The sequence below is a fragment of the Mytilus edulis genome, chromosome 4, assembly GCF_963676685.1.
Source record: "Mytilus edulis chromosome 4, xbMytEdul2.2, whole genome shotgun sequence".
NCBI classification, from domain to species: domain Eukaryota; kingdom Metazoa; phylum Mollusca; class Bivalvia; order Mytilida; family Mytilidae; genus Mytilus; species Mytilus edulis.
In genome coordinates this window covers 65,892,699-65,915,439 of record NC_092347.1, presented here as the reverse complement: position 1 = coordinate 65,915,439, position 22,741 = coordinate 65,892,699, and the positions used below count along the sequence as shown (strand labels likewise).

At 31.2% G+C, this 22,741-nt stretch overlaps 2 protein-coding genes across 5 annotated transcripts in view; one reads left to right on the top strand and one right to left on the bottom strand.

The window, feature by feature from the left end:
• Positions 1 to 22,741, bottom strand: part of LOC139520256 (myosin regulatory light chain A, smooth adductor muscle-like) — a 396,856-nt gene that overhangs the window by 56,331 nt on the left and 317,784 nt on the right. The gene's annotated exons all lie outside the window — the stretch shown is intronic.
• LOC139520252 (G-protein coupled receptor 83-like) overlaps positions 1 to 22,741 on the top strand; it is a 90,113-nt gene that overhangs the window by 5,933 nt on the left and 61,439 nt on the right. For 2 of the 4 annotated variants that reach the window (XM_071312742.1, XM_071312740.1), the window contains exon 2: positions 17,459 to 17,564. The gene's annotated coding sequence lies outside the window, so the exon portion shown is untranslated. Of the gene's footprint in view, positions 1 to 13,204; positions 13,384 to 15,029; positions 15,177 to 17,458; positions 17,565 to 22,741 lie in introns of those variants that run through there. The other 2 variants (XM_071312741.1, XM_071312743.1) reach the window with 2 other exon arrangements.

Genomic DNA, 22,741 nt, shown 5'->3' with positions numbered 1-22,741 from the left:
ATTAATTTACTAGAAAGTTATATATGCACAGCTTTGTAGTATCCTTTGAATACGGATAGAGATCCCTTTCCTATCATAGCTTAGCATTAAACTTCAAACTTCAAAGCATTTGATCATCAAAACGTTTCGATGAAAGGTTCTATAATAGGAAGCTTAAGTAAAATCCCTCAACGCAAGTAAACCATGACTTAAATACGCCAAAATCTTAAAGAGACTGTTAATGATACTAGTTCTAATGAACCTATATTGCTCCCATGGCTTTAACTGGCGTTATTATCAAAGTTATTGTAAACATTGATATGTCCTATATCGGCTTCAAAAACTGTTATCAACCAGCGGACGTATTTGGTTTCTGAGTTGTAAAATCGAACCCGTTACATATCTCAATGTAAAACCAAGTCTTCTCCGGGTGACACTGTTAAAAGTTCGAAAGATGCCTCCATGCAAGCAGCAATTAAGCCTCTTTAAAAAATCGATGAAAGGAAAATACATTTGTACAAGTCTATCATCTTATAAACTGAGATCGGAAGTATCTATTACAAGTACTGCTAAGTTGTTGTTGAAAATAGATATAAAAGTTAATAACTGATTTTTTTAGTCGTAAATTTCTGTAAGCAAATGACCCTCGTTTCCAATTTCTTGATGTAATTCGAGATATGAAACAGACTAAGTTGTAGCTATGACATCCCTAATTTCATGTTAAAAACTGAACTCAAGAAAATTCGAAACGGAAAGTCCTTAATCAAACGGCAAAATCAAAGGCTCAAACACATCAAACGAATGGATAAAAACTGTCATATTCCTTACTTGGAACAGGCATTTTCTTATGTCGATAATGGTGAACTCCGAGGTAAATTAAAAAAAGGATGCAGTTCATAAAACCTGAGATACATGTCACGAAACTTCAAATTATCCATTGAGATAACCGAATCTATAAAGTGACCGCCAAATTAATGGAAACACTAGCTTCTTTTATTATTCTGTGTTAGATCCTAACTGAAGTCTGCCTATAAGGACAAAAGGACCAAGTCAGCAAGAAGAGCACAATTGTTTCCAAAAGTAATCTCTTACAAACATGACTAATATGTTATATAAAAATTAGGCTTTTATTAAAGAAAAGTACGTATGTTATGCAATGACGTTGTCAGTTTATTTTCGAGTTATTAGCTTTAATTTAAATTCTCTTTGATATCTTTCCCCTCTTCTTCAATTCTAGTCCTTGTCTGTCTTTTCCCATAAATGACATTTGCTTTTACACAGAAAAAAGTACTAAACAATGAACTGTGATAAATAATCATTTGACAATTATCGTTCACTCATTATAACTTAGCTGTCCACCCTTATTTGCATAGTAAAATGACTAATTGCATATTAAAGTATAGATATTTTAAAGACTGTTGGGCATATTTGTTACATCATTCTACGATGTGCCCAATCTATATAATTTCAAATTATCTGATTTTCTACACTAAATGGTAGAAATAAATATGGATTTCAACGTTGAAGTCAATTTTGTCTACAATCAATGTTAAATGTCTGCTTTGAAATCAACTGGGAATATAAAGTTATGTTAATAGGGTCTCTTATCGCTTTCTCAACAAAACAATTGCTCTTTAGTATCAATGTAATGATAAAATAGCTAATTTTACAGTTAAAATGGTTTGTTTCTGCTTCAAATAGCAAATAGAAGGTTGATACCGAGTTAAATTACGAAAGCATTGTCACTTGATAATTCGTCTTTGCAGATGTTTTGCAAAAGTCTGCATTTTAAAAGGTTAAGCTGTTTGTCCTTATTTTGTTTTTATCATACGTCGAAATTTAGAAAAATTTAATGAATATAAACACTCTGATTTATTGACTATAAATGTATGTATCGAAAGACTTTCATTTAGGAGTCGCACAAAATATCTCATTAATAACTTAATTAAGGTCCATGGAATACTAGAGTGAGGTCAATGTAATGTTAACCCTAAAAAGGTTGTGTACACATGAAAAACGATTCTTTATATAATTGTTGTGGCGTTAGACCTGTTTGTGAGCGTTCAACACAGACTATTGTTTATCGCAGATAGTCTAGAAAATGTTGTAAAGTAAAACGATGATAATCAAAAATCTGTAACCAAACCCAACCACAGACGTTTGTGGCGTGGTTCCTCCCCTTTTTTCTTTATTTGTGTGCCTATATTTTATTTGAAAATAATTTTTTTTCATTTTTCATATTTCAACTCATATTAACTTACTTTTACTTATTCAAGGTGTTGAAAGTTTTTTCAATGCGATTAAACAATGTTAGGAATAAAAAGAAATCCCTCTACCCTTATACTCGAAATATTTGACTCTGTGTATATCATCATACTAATTGTTGTTGTAAAATTATGCTGATGGTATCATTTGTTAAAACAATGCACTAGTATATACAGATGCGTTGTAATGAAATAATTTATTTATTAACACCTAAATATTAGTAGTATTTATGTCATCGTTTAAGGTACGTGTGAATATATTCTTGTTTTGTAAAATTGTATCAACCGTACTTACACTATTAATGTACTATTCCTGGAATGATTATTAATAAAAATATTAATAAAAACCACTTTCCATTACGAATATATTAGACCTTATCAAGTAATTCATACAATTCCTGTAAGATTTAACAAGACCAAAACATAACAGAATCACCATTCGAAATATAAAGACAAAAAACAATTGACAAGGATGTGTGTCCTTTTTTAGTACATTTCAACCCTACCACTGTTAATTTCAGTCAGTTGCATAACACAAAGTTGCATAGAACCCATTTAATTGACTCTTTTAGTACGCAAATACAAGCAAAACAGTATTAAAATACACCGCATCAAATATGCTCGAAGATACCAAAATCAAGATGAACGTATTGAACCTGCTAACATGAACTCATACAATCCCCAGGCCTCAATCTTATATTGTCGAATTCAGTTTTGAGATGTTAAAAATTGTACACTGGAAATATTGTAGAATGTTTTCAAACCAATCTTTATCATAATATCATTTAAAAAATATGAATCATGGCATAAGTTATCCCAAATTACATTTTACATATTGTGGTATATCATTTCCCCTTATTTATCCTCATCCAATTTCGAATGGCACGTCACTTTTCCAGACTCATTTTCAAAATTAAAGTTATTGGCGTGCAATGTTTTCCCAGCAGCAAACATTTTTTTCCGGTTCGGAGCACAATTTCACGATAAATTTAAGTCTTTCAATCAAGTCTTTAAAAAAGTGTTTGCATGGAATCTCAATCAAAAATCATTAAAACTGTTCTGTTTTATGACACTCGGAAAACTAATGAAAACATGGACAATGAGATTGAAAGTTTTCATTTTACTAAATCATCTGTACTTTTCAATGACGTAGTTCAGACTTATTCGTATATTTTGTGCATCATTACATTCATGGATATTACTAAGCTGGGAATATAGATTTAATATACCATTTGTAGGCTGCTCTGTTAAAAGAATAATAAAATTTTTAAAAAATCCCCTCATCCCACCCTTGAATATGACAATACATTACAAAATAAATAACAAAACAAAAACAACCAAAACAACAAATAGACAGCAAAAGGCAAAAGAAGATAATTACGCGAATAAGATATTTATTTCAACGTAATCTAAAACACAATTTTTGAAACCCTTATACAAATACCGTATAGCGGGTTGTTTCCGCAGGGTGTTTATTTTCACTTATTTTGGCGGGAAGGAGAATTCGCAAAATTTGCATACCTTCGGTTTTTTTCTATTCACTAAAGCGTTTTGTAACCCATCTATTTTCCCGTTCGTGGGATCAACAATGGTTTATGTGAATTATAACAACTTAAATGCAAAAGGCCATTATTAACTGGCTGTCATGTGTTAATAGGTTTATTAGTTACATGATAAAATAATAAATTATAATAGAAATTTAGGTACTTTGTCAGGTATGTTATTCTTATTGATAAGTGTCAAATTAAATTTAAAGCACAAAAATACTGATAACAACCTCATATTCCGGCCTGCCTTGGAACAGGCATTTCTAATGTAGAAAATGGTGGATTAAAACTGGTTTTAAAGCTACCTAAACTTCTCACTTGTATGACAGTCGCATCAAATTCCATTATATTGACAACTCAGGATAATTGTATAACCTGATTAAACATCAAAGGTCAATTTCATAACTAAATACTGATCAAGGGGTCGAATCGAAGCAATATAAAACATTTTTTTCCAGCACTTAACTTGTGTTGCTTCCACGAGATCAAAAGATTATAAAGTTTTTTAGTTGATATAAACCATAGTCCGTTTAGGTTTACATTAATTGAAATTAGCTTATTGTAAGTCTTCAGTGCTAAACCAGATACAACTCGCAGCAAGGATATACATTGCCTCGCATTTAAACTGTTAAATTCCATATCAACTATCAAATGTACGTTAACATTGGCGATTGCATGAAAGCGTATGCCAACAAAATGTATCGTAAAGTCTATGTTGCTCAATTGTCCAGAAAAAAGGTAAGTAACAAAAATACCAGACATTCAAAACGAGAAGTCCGTTATCAAATGGCAAAATCAAATGCCCAAAAACATCACTCGAATGTAAAACAACTCTCATGTTCCTGATTTGGTACAGACATTTTCTTATGTAGGAAATGGGGGATTAATAAATACAACAGTAGTATATAAATAAACTCATCATAGATACCAGGACTAAATTTTGTATATAGGGCAGACGCGCGTTTCGTCTACAAAAGACTCATCAGTGACGCTCGAATCCAAAAAAGTTTAAAAGGCCAAATAAAGTACGAAGTTGAAGAGTATTGAGGACCAAAATTTCTAAAAGTTTTGCCAAATCCAGCTAAGGTAATCTATGCCTGAGGTAGAATGCCGCTGTTCAAAGTCATACAAGATTGTGAGAAACCTGGTTTAATAGATAGCTAAACCTCTAACTTGTATGACAGTGGCATTCAATTACTTGTATTAACAACGATGTGAGAACGATTATAACTATGGCCATAAGAAAAGAGTATGAAACCAATGAATTTTTTTTTGAAAATTTCTCATTCAAAAAGGACTTGCAGCGACAAAGGTCATCAACACGAAACGCAGACTGTAACTATATAGTAATTAAAAAGGTCATTTCCTTGTGTCGTCTTTCGTTTTTTCCCGATGACGTTGTCAATTTTGCTTCGGCTTCAAATAAAGTATTTGCCGTTGGGAAAACATTGCACGCCAATAACTTGAATATTGAAAATGAGTCTGGAAAAAAAACGTGCTATTCGAAATTGAATGAGAATAAATAAGGTGGAATGACAGACTACAATTAGTTAAATGTTATTTGGTAATCTAATTCCTTTATTTATATTTTAGAATGATAACATGATAAACACTGATTTGAAAATATTCCAGACTACTTTTGCAGGATTTTTAGAATCTCATACCTACATCCCACAATATAAGGATTTTCAATGTACCCTGGATAAAATTCGCCTCTTTTGAAGGAAATAAACCTGGTCTAAGAACTGTGTTTAAATTTTTTATTCGAACAATATGCACTTAAATTATATCCAAAAAAATCAAATCAACAATTTCAACTGTATAGGTCTGTATAATCGTGACGCCAAGAAATAGTTTAATACATGAATAAGCTTTTTGGTTAATTTTCCACCCACCAATGATATAAATTGAGAACATTGACATTATCAGCTTACTATTATACACCGTTAAATCTAAATTCAGTGCCTATTTAATGAAATAACGAAAAAGGTCATTGACAAGACAAGCGTTGATTGTCGCATCACGAAAGAAAGGAAATAAATAGAAATAGAAATAGAAGAACCAGCTTAACCATTTTTGAGGCATCGATTTACAGACGCATATATGGCACGATTGAAGACGATTAAAAAGCGTCAGCCGACAGATTTACTTGATTTGACTATCAAAGTAATAATGTTGTCTTTAAAATATGTATAAATTTTTCTATTTAGTTTTCGCATCGATCAAATTTAATTTGAGAAAACAAAAGCACCCTAAATGTTATTAACTAATTTGATGATACATCATTGAAAATGAACAATAAGGTTATGTTCCACCAATCAATGACCTCGGTTTTTATGTTGTAAACCAGTTATATATTCCATGATACTGTCAATCTTACATAGACATATCTCATTTACCAATGACTCTTTGACAGGATAATGTGGAAACTTCATTCAATTTGAAGCAATCCTTCTTATCTATTTTATACTTTTCATAGTATTATAAAAGATTGCACTTGATAAAGTAGTATATTGCCATCAATAAAAATATGTATTTGAAACTAATTTCTAAAATTGAATTTAAAACGACACATACGATATAAAATTACTCTTAGCCATATGCATTGATTATCACTCATCAATTTACAAGAGCATAGGAAATGAGACAATAATCTCATGAAATTTCCACATGAAAAAAAAAAGAATAATGAAAATTAGTGACAGATTTATGGTTATCATATGTACCATGCAAGAAATATTATAGAACTTGGAAGGTACTAAATACGTTTTACAATTGTATAAAATCATTGGATCTTGGTAACTGTGGTTTATAGCAAGACAAGGACAGTTTTAGTTATATTCTGTATTACTTATATATAACAAGGCCAGCTCTAATACTCTATATCACTTATTTATATCAAGACCAGTTCTATATTATTGATTTACACCAACGCTGATTAAAATGTATTTGGTTGAGGAAGTCTTGCAACATATTCTTGATTTTTCAAAATACAAAGGGAGAAGATAGCAATCTGTCCGTGCTATGTTAGAGATACTGCAATCGTTACACAAGCAATTTGGTTTATTCCTCTTTTTCTTTATGTAAGAAAATGCCAGTTCTGTATTTATAAGCGACAAGCCTTCAGTACTTGTCGTATTCATCCATACGTTCGTCGTTGCTTCCTTCACTCCTGCAAAACCAGTTTTCGCCCACTAACTTTCAAATCCCTGCAGTTTGATAATGCAACCTGGCATACATAATCAGCTCTTTTAAACCGTCATTCGAATTTAGAGAAGAATAAGTGATGCACCTGGACACCTGTTCATTCTGTTTATTTAAACTGCATGTACCACTATACCTCTGGTTTATACTAAGGACAGTTTAAGTAATATTCTTTATTACTTTTATATAATCAGGCCAGCTCTAATACTCTCTATCACTTATTTATACCAAGGCCATTTTCACATTATTTATTTACACCAAACCTGATTAAAATATATTTGGTTAAGGAAGACTTGTAACAAAATCTTGATTTTTCAAAATACAAAGGAGAAAAGCAATCTATTTTCGTTTTGTTAGAGATACTGCAATCGTTACACAATCTATGAAATACATTATGCAACAAGGACAAGAAGAGGCGTGAGTAATTCAAAACCGACGCAAAACTTTAAAACAATATATGTTAAAGTCATTAATTGCCTGAAATACCAATAGCAAATGAAATTCCAAATAATCTTTTATCATATTTACATCATGTTTGGGTTGATTAGTACGTAATATCTGTCCCACGATGGAAGTTCACAGCTAGTAAAGTCGTTATGAACTCCCATCTGTGCCACATAGGACCATGCATTTTATCTGTAGTTATATCGTCTAGTTTTCTTCGATTTTGACATCAATAAATTCGACTTATCACCGAAAATTTGCTTTCATTGGCAACACGACGAATGCAAGTAGTAGCTGGGTATGAAAATGACAATACAGTAAAATTGGTATCGTCAAGGTGAACATAATAAATGTATAACAGAATGTTATTTGTAACCATCGTTTAGACCCTCCTTTAATTAGCGATAAGCTGTCGTTTTTCAAGACCTATCATTGAAACAATTGGCGTGTAAAAGGTTTTCCAATACAATTAAGGACAAACATCGCTCAGACAACAATTAAATTGGAGTTTACGTTACTTAGTTTAGCAAATGTTAGTGTAGACAATTAGATTGAATCTGACCGTATTCATCAACACAATTACTAAATGAATGGGGGTGTTTCTAAGTGCAATTGTAATAAAACCTTGATCTGAAAACTATTTCACAAACATAAAATTTAGGTATCTAGGGATTTCTTATAGTAATCATTTATTTAACAGCATGTAACCATGGATATTTCCTAATTTTGAACTGATTTGAACGCCGCTTTTATTTCTATAAAAGCATTTGTATACTGATTTCTGACTGGTCTAAAAACAGGAATTGCAAATCCGTCCGAAGCACATGGTTTCACCAACAGTTTTGATTGGGTTTTGGAACCACTATGATGTTCACTACTGTTATTATTAATGACGTATGTCGATCAACAATTTCAAAAATATTCTCTTCAGAAATCATTTAATCATTTGGTACCGATAAAGCTATTATCTTGCAGATTAGAAGCCCTTTACAGCGGAAAATACCTTTTCACTTTTTGATTCTTTAAACTTTACTATAATCAACCAGTTTCTTTTGTTTCATACACGAATGTTTACCTGTTTGAACCAGAACAGCGTTGTAATGCTTGTTTCCAAAAGATACTTGATCTATCCATGCATTGTTTTCTTTCATAACTTGTTTTTTATTTGGTTTTATATTACACCATTTTAATTCTGCTTCGAGACTGGAAAGAAATTGCTGGTTTTAAAAGATAATAATGGTTCATTAGATCACTAAAGCTGGCCTTGTAGGTACATGATTAATCGAAATTTAATTATTGTTCATACAAGTTATCTATCGTAGCCGAAGAACATTTTAATCTAATTTGCTGTCGATATGTTATACAAAATTTATCTTCTAAGCATACATTTGAATACGTTTTTATCCGTGTGCACGAGCATGGAAATGATGTGAAATATTGGTTTCAAAAATGAACATGTAAAATATTAAATGATTTTTTGTTCTATAAGAGAAAAAGAAAAACCCAATGCTTTAGAAAGAGGTACCAAGCAAATAATATGTAAATAACTATGCCATAAAGTCATTGTTCCTTAAAAAAAATGATTAAAAAGTCCGCAATCTAAATTTAAAACAATTAGTACCTGTTGTATTCGTGTCACTACTTGTCCCGTTTATGTAGTAGAGAAATGATAAGAAGTGGTGGATTCGTAAACGATAATCAACGAGCGACTTTAGTCGCGAGATGATTATCGTTTTCGAATCCACTACTTCTTATCAATTCTCTAGCTTAACCCATTTCTAGTAAAACGACTATCTGTTTCATGATCTGACAATGAATCAACGGAATTTCATGAAAATAATTTCGTATTTTGTCTTTTTTATTCTATAGTGTGTAATAACAAAACCAAATTGGTAATTGGCAAATGGACTATTTATTGTGTCTATTTGGGAAGTTCAAAATCACAAAGTTTGTTTCATTAAAGTGCATATTTAATGCAATTGCATAAGACGTTAGTGATAGGCCATCTTATGTAAATAAAGTTGCATGTTTTACAGCAATGTTGTTGTTTTACTTCAGCCACAGAGCTATCTGCAAATGAGGTTAATGTTAGATGGATGGAAATTACATAATCTGCCTGCGACAGCTATTATATAACTTTTAAAATGACGCCGTTAGAATTAAAAATTGGATGTTGGTTACTGTTAGTTAACGAGAAGACGTATATTATTACTGCGTAGATGAAGATAATAAAATGCAGTAACTAAGATTAAGTTATCAAACTTTTATAGACTCTTTCGTGTTTACAAATAAGTTTGAGGGTTCCGTATAAAGTTATCTCTGTCTGCTCCGCGATTTTTGTCTTTCTAAATACCAAGATTCGCTTTGGTCGTGTTTTGAATATAACCAAATAACAATACATGCAGTGCAAAGTATTATTCCGCTATCAAGTACATTTGTAACCTGGTATCATTGCTGAATTATGTATTCTCTCCGACTGCATATTGACTGGTCTAGGTGCTTGTTGTTAACCAAACATGGTGTTGTGTTGCAATTTCTTCTTGTTGATTGTGACAGATGAACACAGTTTGATTAAATGTGTAAACTTTAAGCTTAAAGTATATAAGATTTACAGAAGATTGCAATGAGTTTGTAGATAAATGTATTATTTTTGGTAAGTTTGCTTTCTAGCTGAACCGTGAAGTCATTATTGAATTATGTAAACTATCCTCCTTTAAGAGCAGACCGATAACCAATCTGTCTGTCTATAGGACTAGGCTAATTCAAAAGGAGGGGAGTATATCTTACCTAATAATGACATCACGGTTCAGCTAGCAAGCAAGTTAACCAAAGATATTAGATATACATACACAATCAAATTAATCGGCTGTAGCCTGAAAAGCATTGTAAACACACAAAAAAGTTGTATTTTATTTTGATTTTACTAATAGCTAGGTCAGTGCTGTTGCTTGTAAGCTGTACATCCAACCAGTAACAAGTAACAAGTGCTTTACACTTATATTTGGGTGTTGGAAAGGTTTACAGAATATAAATAAAGGGAGAAAAAGTACAGAATAAACCATCAAGAATTGGCCAAAAGGATAAATAATGCAGAATGATTGATGTGAAAGTATAAGGAATAGAGAATAATGCGGAAAATAAAATAGATATTAGGTAAAAATTGCTCGAAACAATAAAAAAAAAATAGAAGGAAGGAACCTCATCCAGACCCTGTTATATCATCTCTTTTTATTTATAAAATCTAAGTTAATATCTTTACGTTGAAACTATAATTTCTGTCCCTCATGATAAATGAAAACTAGTGACGATTTGTCACATTAAGAGAAATTTATATAGAAATAAGAAGATAAGGTATGATTGACAATGACACAACTAACTACCAAAATTCAAATGAAGTATATGTAAGCATTATAGGCCATTGTTCAGCCTCCAACAAAACGAGAACCATGAACCAATGCCATTGGTGAAACAGTTGCAATTGACTGAACTTAACAGATATAGCTGATCTAGTTACAAAAAATAACACATACAAAACCTCAAAATAACAGTACTCGAAGTTACGTAAAGCTATAGTTCAGAACCAATTACAACTAATAAATAAATCATGCTCTCCCAGACTAAAGTATCTGTCCTTGTCGACCCCATTGTTATTTTCATATTTTTTCAATCTTCCTTCGTATTGGCTTTCAATGCAATTACATAATACGTGGTTACAGATCGTAGGTTAGTCATAGATATGAACAATGTTTTGATAAATTGGCATCAAGAAGAAATATTTGAAATAATTATCAATAATAACAGTTGATAAAGAAGATATTGCAGATAGCGTATAAGCATTTGGTAACATGATCAATCTTAAAATTGATTTGATTTATAAAGTAGAAAAATGTCTATCCATGATCGACATATGTTAAACATGCTATCTTTACGGCATTAGAAAAAAAATGAGTTTCCTCGAGATCATTTTTGTTCATTTATTGGGTATGCTCCTAACGATAATAAGTTTTGGAACCCGAAATACAAAGGTTTTAAAATTAAATAAGCCAGAACCGTAAAGGCCAATTGTTTGACGGAGTTGCAGCCCTTATATTATTATTATTTCACCGATTCTGTATGCATATGCGTTAATCGTTATTTTTTTTTTGCGGTTTATCGCATATGGTTTTCATTTTGTGTTTCGTTATATTTCACTACGTTGGTTTTCTCTAATATTTTTTTTACATTTTTCATTTCAATCCAATGGACATTTATGGCTTGCTGCAGTATATGTTTATAATTGTTAAAAAAAACATACTTCTTATTATTGCTAAAATCTCCGTCAGTTGGTCTCTGGTTGATAGTTGTCTCATTGCCAATCACATAACATCTTTTTTTTAGCAGTGTTGAAAAAGTCTTGTATTTATGGATCTTACTCAATGGAGATAAAGAAGACTTTATAGGAATTAAGATGTATCTGAAAGCTATACCTTTTAGTATTGACAGTACATGTATATTGGTTAATTATGTTAGTACGCCGATCCCTAGGCAGACTAAAGAACAACAACTCTCGATGAGAAGGCGTCTGTTCAAATGTGCTAGATTAACATACATCAAAACATCATGTCATATTGGAAATGTACATTTTAAAATTCATTGTGAAAGTGTTTCAAGCAATAAAAACAAATCAAAGGTTATTAGGTCCGAGATCCGAGAGCACAATTGTCGTCTCTCGATTTTCGTCTCTAGTGTTGAAAGTGGGGATGAAATTACACTGTAAAAAAAGTTGGTTTCAGAATTTTAAAGGAAAGTAGTGATTTGGTCCAGCTGAAAAAAGGTTAACGATCAGCACTTCGGAAGCTGTCAAAAGATTTCAAGACGCCCTAAACATAAAATTGTCCATATTTTGAGTAAAGAATTGATGAAGTTTTCTATAATTTTGATATAATTTGTCCCAAAAGTAGTACAACACACTGTAAAAATTTCATTGAGAAAGCGCAGGTGAAATTTTTTTAATTTTCATTTATGTTCTAAAAGAAATGCACTACGAATTAATTGTGGTCTCGGACCTAATGGGGTATCCATCCATGACACAAAACCAGTACATGCATAGCAAAAGGTTCGTGTACTAGTACGTGATAGGGTTCGTGTACTAGTATGTGATAGGGTTCGGGATATCCAAATTGAAGAGTTACCTAGTCTGAAGTGGTTAGGATTCACACATAAATCAAGTATATACTCTAGAAAAAATCAGCCTTTTAAGTTATATTGAAAACATCAATTTAAAGAAAAGGTGATAGGTAGGTCTGTTCCTGTTTAAGAATTGAATTCTTCTGTTTGTAAATTTATAGGATTGTAAACGCGTTGATCGTGTGCACATATACAAGGTTTAATTACATTTTTATGCTACAACCATGAAAATAACAAGTTATATACAGCTTTTCAATTGTTTTCATATGCATTGTTGTGTCGTTTTCATAGGGTAGCACGTGCAGTCACGAATGTTGAATTATATTGGGAAATAAAATTTTATTTTGGAATGTTTTAAGATTGATGTCTGCCAATCAAAACTAAGGATTGTGATGAAATATACATCTTATGAAATTATTAAGCAATAAAATGTATCTGATGGCGACCTGTGGATATACGAACTCTTTTATCCAACGATGTTACGAAGACAGTCTATTAATAAGAATAAACGATGTATATAACTTTTTAACTATCTGCTGAGTAATGTGTTGCATTTTATCTAATCATATAGATTCGTTCATTTATTTATTGACAGACGAACAGAGAAAAAGACTTGACTATCTACTAAATATTGCAAGATTAATTAAAGCATTAAATCCCGCCACATTTGCTTATACTATAAATAATTATAATACGGTCTATCCGTTCCAATGCAGGTATTCACACCTCAGCACGCAAGTAAAAATTTGTTGGATTTATTACATTTTCGCTGTTTCCAGGTAAGCACATTTTATTTTTATTAGACTAAAAGCATGGTTTTTCGGTTAAATGTTCAGTCCAAACTCCAATGAAACTTTAACATTATAAATAAACTGATAAACAATATACAATTATGATTTACTAGTATTTCAGTGTGTCCTTCATTTTACTAGTCACAATGACTAAGCTGAATTTAGTAAAACCCTAGTGACCAAATAACCGGTGACGTTTCATGGTTGAGTAATTATCAACTGCGTATTTTTACACGTATTTCAACTGAGGTTGCACATTTTCTGATTTTTTTCCGGTTTGAAAAACGTTGTGAAAGTTCTATTTTTGTGTGATTTGTACAAAAACAACTTTAGTGCAGCTTCATTTTTTAAATTATATTTTTATTATATATATATATGGCTACTGTTGTAAATATCTAGTTTTGATTTAACTAGGTCAAAAACTAAAATTCAAGCATTTTGATTTTTAACAAACCACAAATATTCCTCTTTCTATGCTCGATTTCTTAAGGTAAAAGTGCAGTTATGGGTAATTAAGTAAAACATTTCTTTTTGATCTATTTTTATATATAGTAAACATATTTTATTTCGTTTCACTGCACTTACAAAAAATCTTGTTTCGGATCTTCAATGATGCACGTCTTTCCCATATATGATATACGAAGCATAAAAGTTTTAAAAAAAGTCAAAATATTTATACATTTGATACAGTTATTTCATTTAAATTGGACAAGAACGAGAGTACACTATAAAATAACTGTTCTTATTCAACATAAGAATGTATGCATACAAATTATGGTTATAAATTCTTCACAAATACCTTACTTATATAATTTAAAATTCCGGAATTATTATGGAAAACAGTTTTCCTCTGTTATTTTGGTATTCTATTGGCTTTGATTTCTCCCGCCTTAACCCTTTAAGTTTAGAGAAAAATACTTTTGAAATCTGCAATGCAAATATATCTAACGACTTTTGATAGTAAACACACAGCATTAAGTATATGTTCAAATATTGGTTCCTTCAAAAGAATTTGTACACTCCTCAAATTTTTTTTATTAAACACAAATTATGGCTGAACATTAAGTAAAACAACTCGACTTATTTTTCAGTTAGTCTTTCCTTAATCTTTATTCAGTTGTGTATTCAAAAGTACAACAGTACTTCATCGCCAATCAATCTGCTGACCGAGTACTTGTATATTCCTATACAAAGTAGTGCGAACTATTTGTCACATTTATTTATTAAATACAAATTGCTTGAGTAAATCAGAAGTAGCTTTTTTGTACTTATTGTATTTAAAAGAGTATAAAACCATATGTTTTTCAATCAGTGTGAAATCATGTGGCACTAGATATTATATTTCAAACCGAATTTTAAAATTTTTCATACCAAAATAAGGTTCCAGTGGAAAGACTTTCAATTCTCTGCACAAGTGGTTTTCAATTGTTTTTTGTCTTTGTTTTTTGATGTTGTTTGATTGCTGTAACATTGACATATATTCTTACTGGTGGAAATAACTAAGATTTCTTATTGAACAAAAATCATATGTAAAGTGTGCTAAAAGCTTAAATGCTTGGAATAAAAATTCAGTATTCCAAGTTATATATTTTCTCACATATGTGCATAGACATATTCTCTGTTAATAAGACATGAAGTTTGTGAGAAAAGATATAATTCAAGTTCTAGTTCGTCAATATTGTCAGATCTCGGTTATTGTAACATTGTATTGTTAAGCAACACAAACACATTAAACTAAATTGAAAGGGATCTTCTGATGACCGTCATTGTTGAAACAAAAGGTAAGTCAGTGAACTTAGTATTTGTTTTTATCCAAGAGTTTTTCGACCAAACATAAAATATTTTATTTTTAATTACTAGTAAATGAAATCAGTTTATTTCCTTATTAAGGGACCCTTTGAGATACATCAATTTATAACAAGTAAATTAAACACACATATGTAGCGTCCATTTTGTTTAAGGGCAAGCAGAAGCCCACCTCTGGGTGCGGAACTTTATCGCTGAGTTGAAGATCCATTAGTGGTTTGTGCTCTTGTCTGCTCTCTAGCTAGGTTGTTGTCTTTGCCACGTTCCATTCTCAATTCTATATACCAATTAAAGCGGTTGTAAAATACAGCATCCGTTGCAAATATAATTTCATTATAGACAGTACATACATTAAACATTATTATATGATCTATACAATAAATGTAAAGATATAATATTGTGAGAGGCGAGCCAAGTGGGTGATTTAACTTCAACAATGCATCTGTTTCATGGTCTAAATATGATCTCATCAAAAGGATAGATATTAAGCTTTCAAACAAACATAGGAGATTTATGTTGTCTTAATGACTTTTAATGTTATCTAAAAGTCATCATAATTTGTCGATTTCAAGATAAACAAACTAATAAGTAATATCGCAATAAACAGGAAACTATAATAATCAGTGCAAAACGGCCCCATAGTGTGAGCAATACACAAATTTATCGTAAATAGATGCATAGATTACATAAAATCCTCAAAAGGATCCGAATGTGATTATTTTGTTGAAAAGATTTGAACAATAAATTACGATTTCATTTTTTTTTTTTTAAATCTCTTCATTTTCAATCTTGCAATGTATTTAAATCTCTTGTTAGTTTGTTAAAAACGAAAACCACATAAAGCTTAGCTGTGGTATGTTCTTACGGTGTGAATTGAATTAAATTTTTATGATCAAACGTATATTTGTAGTTTTATTTTCTACCGCGGAAAGATAAAGATTTATATAACATATTTTAAACGATTAAAATAGTTCAATGGTACGCAAGTTGACTTCATACATAAAGTAAACAAATTGTCCTTCCACAAAATATCGCTCCTTTAAGAGTTCTTGTGATTACTTCTATATGTTTTGACATTGACCTTGACCTTGATAAGATAATACAGTTCTGAGATTTGAACATCGATAAACTACTTGATTTTATACGACTGTCATACAAGAGAGAAGTTTGACTAGCTATAAAAGTAGGTTTGAACATCCATTTTCTACATAAGAAAATGAGTTACCAAGTCAGGAATATGACAGTTGTTATCCATTTGTTTGATTTATTTGAGCTTTTGATTTAGTTATTTGATCAAAAACTTTTGAGTTTTCCTCGGAGTTCGTTATTTTAGTTATTTTAGCTATCTACTGTTGCCTTCAATTTCAACAGTGAGCGAAACTCAGCGAAAATGTTGAACAGTTCAAAATGAAAACCAGCGACCTAATTTATACCATTACATTGAACGAAAAACAATTGTGGCAGACATACATATTCAAAAGACAACTACTAGATAATGGGGTTCTGTCATAAAGAATAATGCAGGGTTTTACATCTTTTTAATCGTTCATTCATTCTCTTAAAATACCTGTACCAAGTCAGGAATATGAGTCCTTGTCCATTCGTTTTTGATGCGTTTTGTTATTTGATTTTGCCATGTGATTATGGACTTTCCGAATTGATTTTCCTCTAAGTTCAGTATTTTTGTGATCTTACTTTTTACCTGGGACAGTTGTACGAGTTTGGCCATCGAACACAAAACAAACTGTTCAACTCATTTTGAAATGGTTTTTCACATCGGTAAAACTAGCTCAAATAAAATAACAAAAAGACACAGACAGATCTTAGATGGCAATATTTACTGAAAGATAGTCGAAGCCAATATCATTCCAGACTTAAATGTCAATCAGAACATCCCCAATTAAATGAAAGAACATGATAGCTTGAAAAGACGGCAAAAAAGCATCATAATGTGCAATTCCAAAAACAGACTTTTTTTGACAGCACCCAGCGTGTTAGTAACTGGGTAATATTACATGAAATTTAACGGGTCTGCTTGACCAGAATATGCTCCGGAAGCGTAATGCGATATTGTTTCTCTTGTGGCACTGTCATATTTTAAAACCTACCTATAATTATCATTTTTGTTACGTTTTTATAGTTGCTGTACTTAATATTTCGGGATTAAATGTTCAAACTAATTGGAAAGAGTGATTATATGCTTTATTTTCTTCATCAGCAATTGACAATATGCTTGAACTCTTATTTTTCCTTTCAGTGGTGCCTATAAATATCTGATTGATGTCGGAGTTGCACACAGGTCAACAACTACCCTTGAGTACTCCTACTTCCAATGGTTTCTGAAAGTTTCTGATTGATGTCAGGTAAGCAGTTTTGGCTTTTTGTTGTTTTCCAACTATTAATCAGATAATACTTTTTTCTATATATAAAGATGTGTTTATAACATTTCAGTTTCGTTCACAATTGAAAAATGAAATGAAATAAAAACATAAAATTTCTCGTATTTGGTTACAGGGTACTTTTGAGAGATATTGCCAGTGCTAGTATATTAATTAATTATAAGCCGGGTGTCCTCGATAAGGTTTTACAACCACTTGTTCGATCTCACTGCTTGTGGACGTTTTTTCACAAGAGCAGTCAGAAAGTCTATGTTGATATGAAATATTAACGATACGGACATTTGCTGTAAATTTTCTATTCATAAAATTTTTATTTATTCAAAACACTAATTTTTTTACTCCACTGTATAAATATATACCATAAGCCGTATTCTTGTCCAATTATTGGCATTAAGGCTAAACCTTATATCTTTCATGAGTTTCTTTATCTCTTTGTATTTCATTTGTCATTCAGACCGTGTTGTAGTGAGTGCTGCTGGTGAGTCTTATGAATCAAGCATCTGGCGTGACGTGAAAAATAATAAGCCTGGTATCTTTGATGAGCGTTATTGTAGACTAGACCATCAATCACAACTAACACTGAGGATTATGAAATTTGGTGTAAAAAAACAAGATGAATCTGCTTTTCTAACTTTTCAGACAAAGTCTCGTGGGAAAACTTCTCCGTAAAATAAATTAAAAAGATATAATCAAGTGATAAAGAATACTTCTTTCGTAAATAAAATCCTTCAATACATCGGAAGCATTTTTACAAAAAAAAGTTCCGCGATCTTCTAAAATATGACATATTAAAAGAAAAGGGGCGAAACTCTTTGATCAATATGACATACGTGTTGGTTTTGTCTGATTTCTAAGATTTAAAGGTAGCATACTGTCAAATTGTTGACTTCTTTAGTAGTCCTTGTCTGTTACAACCCATAGTCAAGTTTTCGAGTCGTGTGCGGAAACATTAAAATGCTATATTATGTTATTTTAATTTGATAATTCTTGATCAAAACAGTAGTTTGATATTTTTGTTATGCAATTGGTTTTTAAAAGGCGATATATAATAATAAAGAAAAATTGGAGAGATACGCTATGCTGTTTTCGTTTGTAATTTGGAAGACTAATATCGTTTCAACCATAGCGTTGTCAGTTTATTTCCGACTCATGAGTTTTAATATCCCTTTGCCATATTTAGCCTCTCTTTTATGAAAGTAATAGATGATAAAGATGTGCATTCAGGCTTTCAGTGTTCAGAGTTCATTCGGGACTACTTGGGATTTTCTATTACTACAAAATGCATCATCTATATTGAACCAGAAACCCTAGCACTATCAGTACTATGGTATTTAATTAATTAAACCTATACAGACTCCTCCGACAAAATTGATGGTAATCAAATTCGTAAACAATTTCAAGATGATAAATGTTGTCCGTAATACTATTTCATAAACCTCTCTTGCTCCAGACTGCACTCTATATATGGAAAAATATATATCGGTATATGCAATCAACATCAAGATAGATTGAAAAAAAATTATCTATCAGACTAAGCAAACAGTGTTAAGTCGTATATAGATACCAAGAATAATTTGGGTTAGGGACATACCATCACTAAGACTGCAACTCAATAACATGATACATTTAAGCAGAACATTAACGCTAGCACAATTTTTGCATTTTGTCATTATATCATGGGTTGTAGTTGTATTATAAAAAAGACACGAAAGATACCTAAGGGTAATTCCAGCTGGCGTATTAAATTATAATCCTGGTACCTTTAATAACTATTTACCAAAATAGTGATCTCATAAATATATTAAGGAGATCTCATCAAGGTCAATATAGAAGGCATCACACAACTCTTAAAGGAGCGATATTTTGTGGAAGGACAATTTGTTTACTTTGTACGTCTGTAGTCAGTCAACTTGCGTACAAAAACAAAAATCTAATTTACACCGAATTTCAAATTAGATATTCACAAATGGCGACCGGTGAAATCAACATCAAGATTGATTCAAAACAAAATATCTATCAGACTAAGCAAACAAGACAATTTCTCGTTACCGTTAGATTCTGGAACGGCCAATTGTGATAAATATGTCATTCCGCTTAATGCATTTATTATTTTTTTTGGTATATATGTAGGACTCAAATCTATGGCGGGTTCCAGATCTATGGCAGATTCCTTATCTATGGTAAACGTGACGTTACAAACGCCAAACAACTCAAATCTATGGCAGATTTTTGTTTTCTCCAAATCTTTGGCAGATCTGCAGAGAGTAACATATAACGTCACAATAGAATAACGCCATATTACATCTTCGCCGCCGCTAACGATGGTGGAACCCATAGATTTGAACACCATTCAAGATGAAGTTATTTTCCTGACAAAAATTTGCTGGTGGTTTAAAGGAAGATGTGACCTACTATTCCTGAAGAGGGACAAGATGTGCTGTACCGGTCAATGCCCGTGATAAGGTCACCGCTATTTTCAGTATCGCATATTTTTGAAAATGATTTTGGTAGTAGTCGTCTACGGTTTACGACTGGAAAAGTTTTTAAATTGAAAGATCAAATTACCGGATACAAATTTGATTTAAATCCACATCTAATAAAAAAGATGAATTAACGATATCGCTGAAATAAATATTATTTTCCTGACAAAAATTTGCCGGTGGTTTAAAGGAAAATATGACCTACTTTTCCGAAGAGGGACAAGATGTGGTGTACCGGTCAATGCCGCTATTTTTAGTATCGCATATTTTTAAAAGGAGTTCTGGTAGCATTCTACGGTCTATGGCTGGCAAAGTTTATTATGTGAAAGATCAAATTACCGGATACAAATTTGATTTAAATCCACATCAAATAAAAAAGATGAATTAACGATATCGCTTAAATAAACATTATTTCAAAATTCAAACTGTACTTTATTTTTATTTGTTACTTTTTTATTATTTGTTTTATGCAAAAAGCGGTCTTCTTGTTTGTTAAACGACTTATTAGTTGGTTTAATGAATGGATTAAACAGATACCATTCACAGATTAAAAAAATTGTTTATTTTTTACAGAGCACATCATTTCATCTTGAAGCCTGTATTAAGGTTTATGAATTTATAATTTATGACTTTTTTTGGTTGACCATTATATGGAATGTTTATTTCACAAATGTTTATAGACATGTTCCCGTTGTCGTATATTTCCTCTTTCTTAAGACAAGGCATTGGTCGAAAATGTACTGTATTAATTGTTTTCCATTTGCAAAAAATTGCCATAGATTTTGAAACAATAAAAATCTGCCATAAATTAGGAAACTACAAAACTTGCCATAGATTAGGATTGTAAAAAATCTGCCATAGATTTGGGATGGCATGACGTCACATTTACCATAGATTAGGAATCTGCCATAGATTTGGAACCCACCATAGATTTAAGTCCTACATATATATCACACATGTTATGTATTTTATATCTGTCAAAAGTTTAACAGAAATTCGATATTTTAGTTATATTCTTTAAAAATATTTCTATCTTGTGAATTTATCTTTAGAACTTATACCTTATCAAAAGTACATATTAGCAATTTATTAGCCATCATAAACTTAAAAACGCAGTTTTCCCTTGGTATTGTACCAATTATCTATTTTAATATGTTCCCTCAGCAAAATTGTTGCTCTGGTGATATTGTTTTCCCATGCATATCATGCCATGATTTCCTTGTGTAAGATATTGATTACGTTTAATGAACAACGGACTGATTATACAAAAATTAACAGCAAAATCGTTCTAGTCATGCTGATTAAGATAGTAATAAAGATAATATCACCACTATGGTTCTATTCCAAAGATAACACGGATTAAAAAGTCTTCGGGGACAGTGTGGTATTATAATTGAAATATTATCCGTTCGTTGTATTGTTTGTAAAGCATATATTGTTAAAAATTTTGAAAGATATGATATTAATGAAGACATAGAATTGTAATCGGCATTATCTTATAATTATGGAAAATTATATTGTAAGTGTTTTTTGTATTTTTAAGTATAGATTATATATTAAATATAAAGCAAAAGTGTTGGGGTACATGATTTCACAATTAAAAGATTATTAAGTATTTTCAGCTTGTTTTTAGTTTAGATGTCACAGGTTTACATAGTATATCTATATTGTGTTGTTTTACATTATTCTGTAATGTCGATTTACTAGTACCTTATTTCTTATTTCATTATCGAAACTTGGAATCATGAGTTGATAATATGAACAGGTAGGCGACAATGGTATTATTTTTTCACACATTAGGCCACCGCGGAAGGCTCCACGTGATGCCGCTTTAGTAAATAAAAAGTACCTATTTTCACAAGGTTTTGCTATCTGGAAATGCAGATGTTTACAAATATTTTATGACTTTTTACATCTTCATTATACAGTCTCCTGCTTACACAAAATGAAAAATTGGTTAAAAATGTATCTTTATTAATAGTTGAGTACCTAATTTGAGACGAATTAGGGATATTGACTCATATGTGCGACTATGTATATTTATTTTAACAATATGTACTGATTAAGAGCGACTTTCAGCGAATTATATTGCATGGGTCATTGTCTTTTGTTACCAACACGTTGTGTAACCTCAATATCCTACTATACTTATATAATGTATAATTGGGTTGTCTCATATATATCGCATCTAACAACGCCTTTTTGATAAAAATATTTTCGATATATTAATATCTTATTCAAAAGAACAAAAACAATCCAATATATCAGTTTATAAGTTAAGAATTTTAACAAAAGATGAAATGTATATAAAAATTGACAAACAACACCCGCATTTTCTCTTCCCATATGATAGTGAGAATTGTGTGTGACCCGAGTGACATCGGTCCTTGGGATAGGGAATTTAGCAGTTCTAGTTCGGGGATCTTTATGATTCTGATCAGTTGCTAGATAGCATTCGCGTCCGCATTACTTACTGACTTTATTGATTTAGTATGCTAATTGCTTTTATTCTGCAACTAGTTGTGTTTATTTCCTAAATATAGTAACACAACTATATTTTGTGCGATGTCAATTTCATCATTGATAACTTTTTCTGCAATCAGAGGTTCATTAAGGGATGATAATAAGTATGAAATTAAATTTTCAATTTAAATAACTATC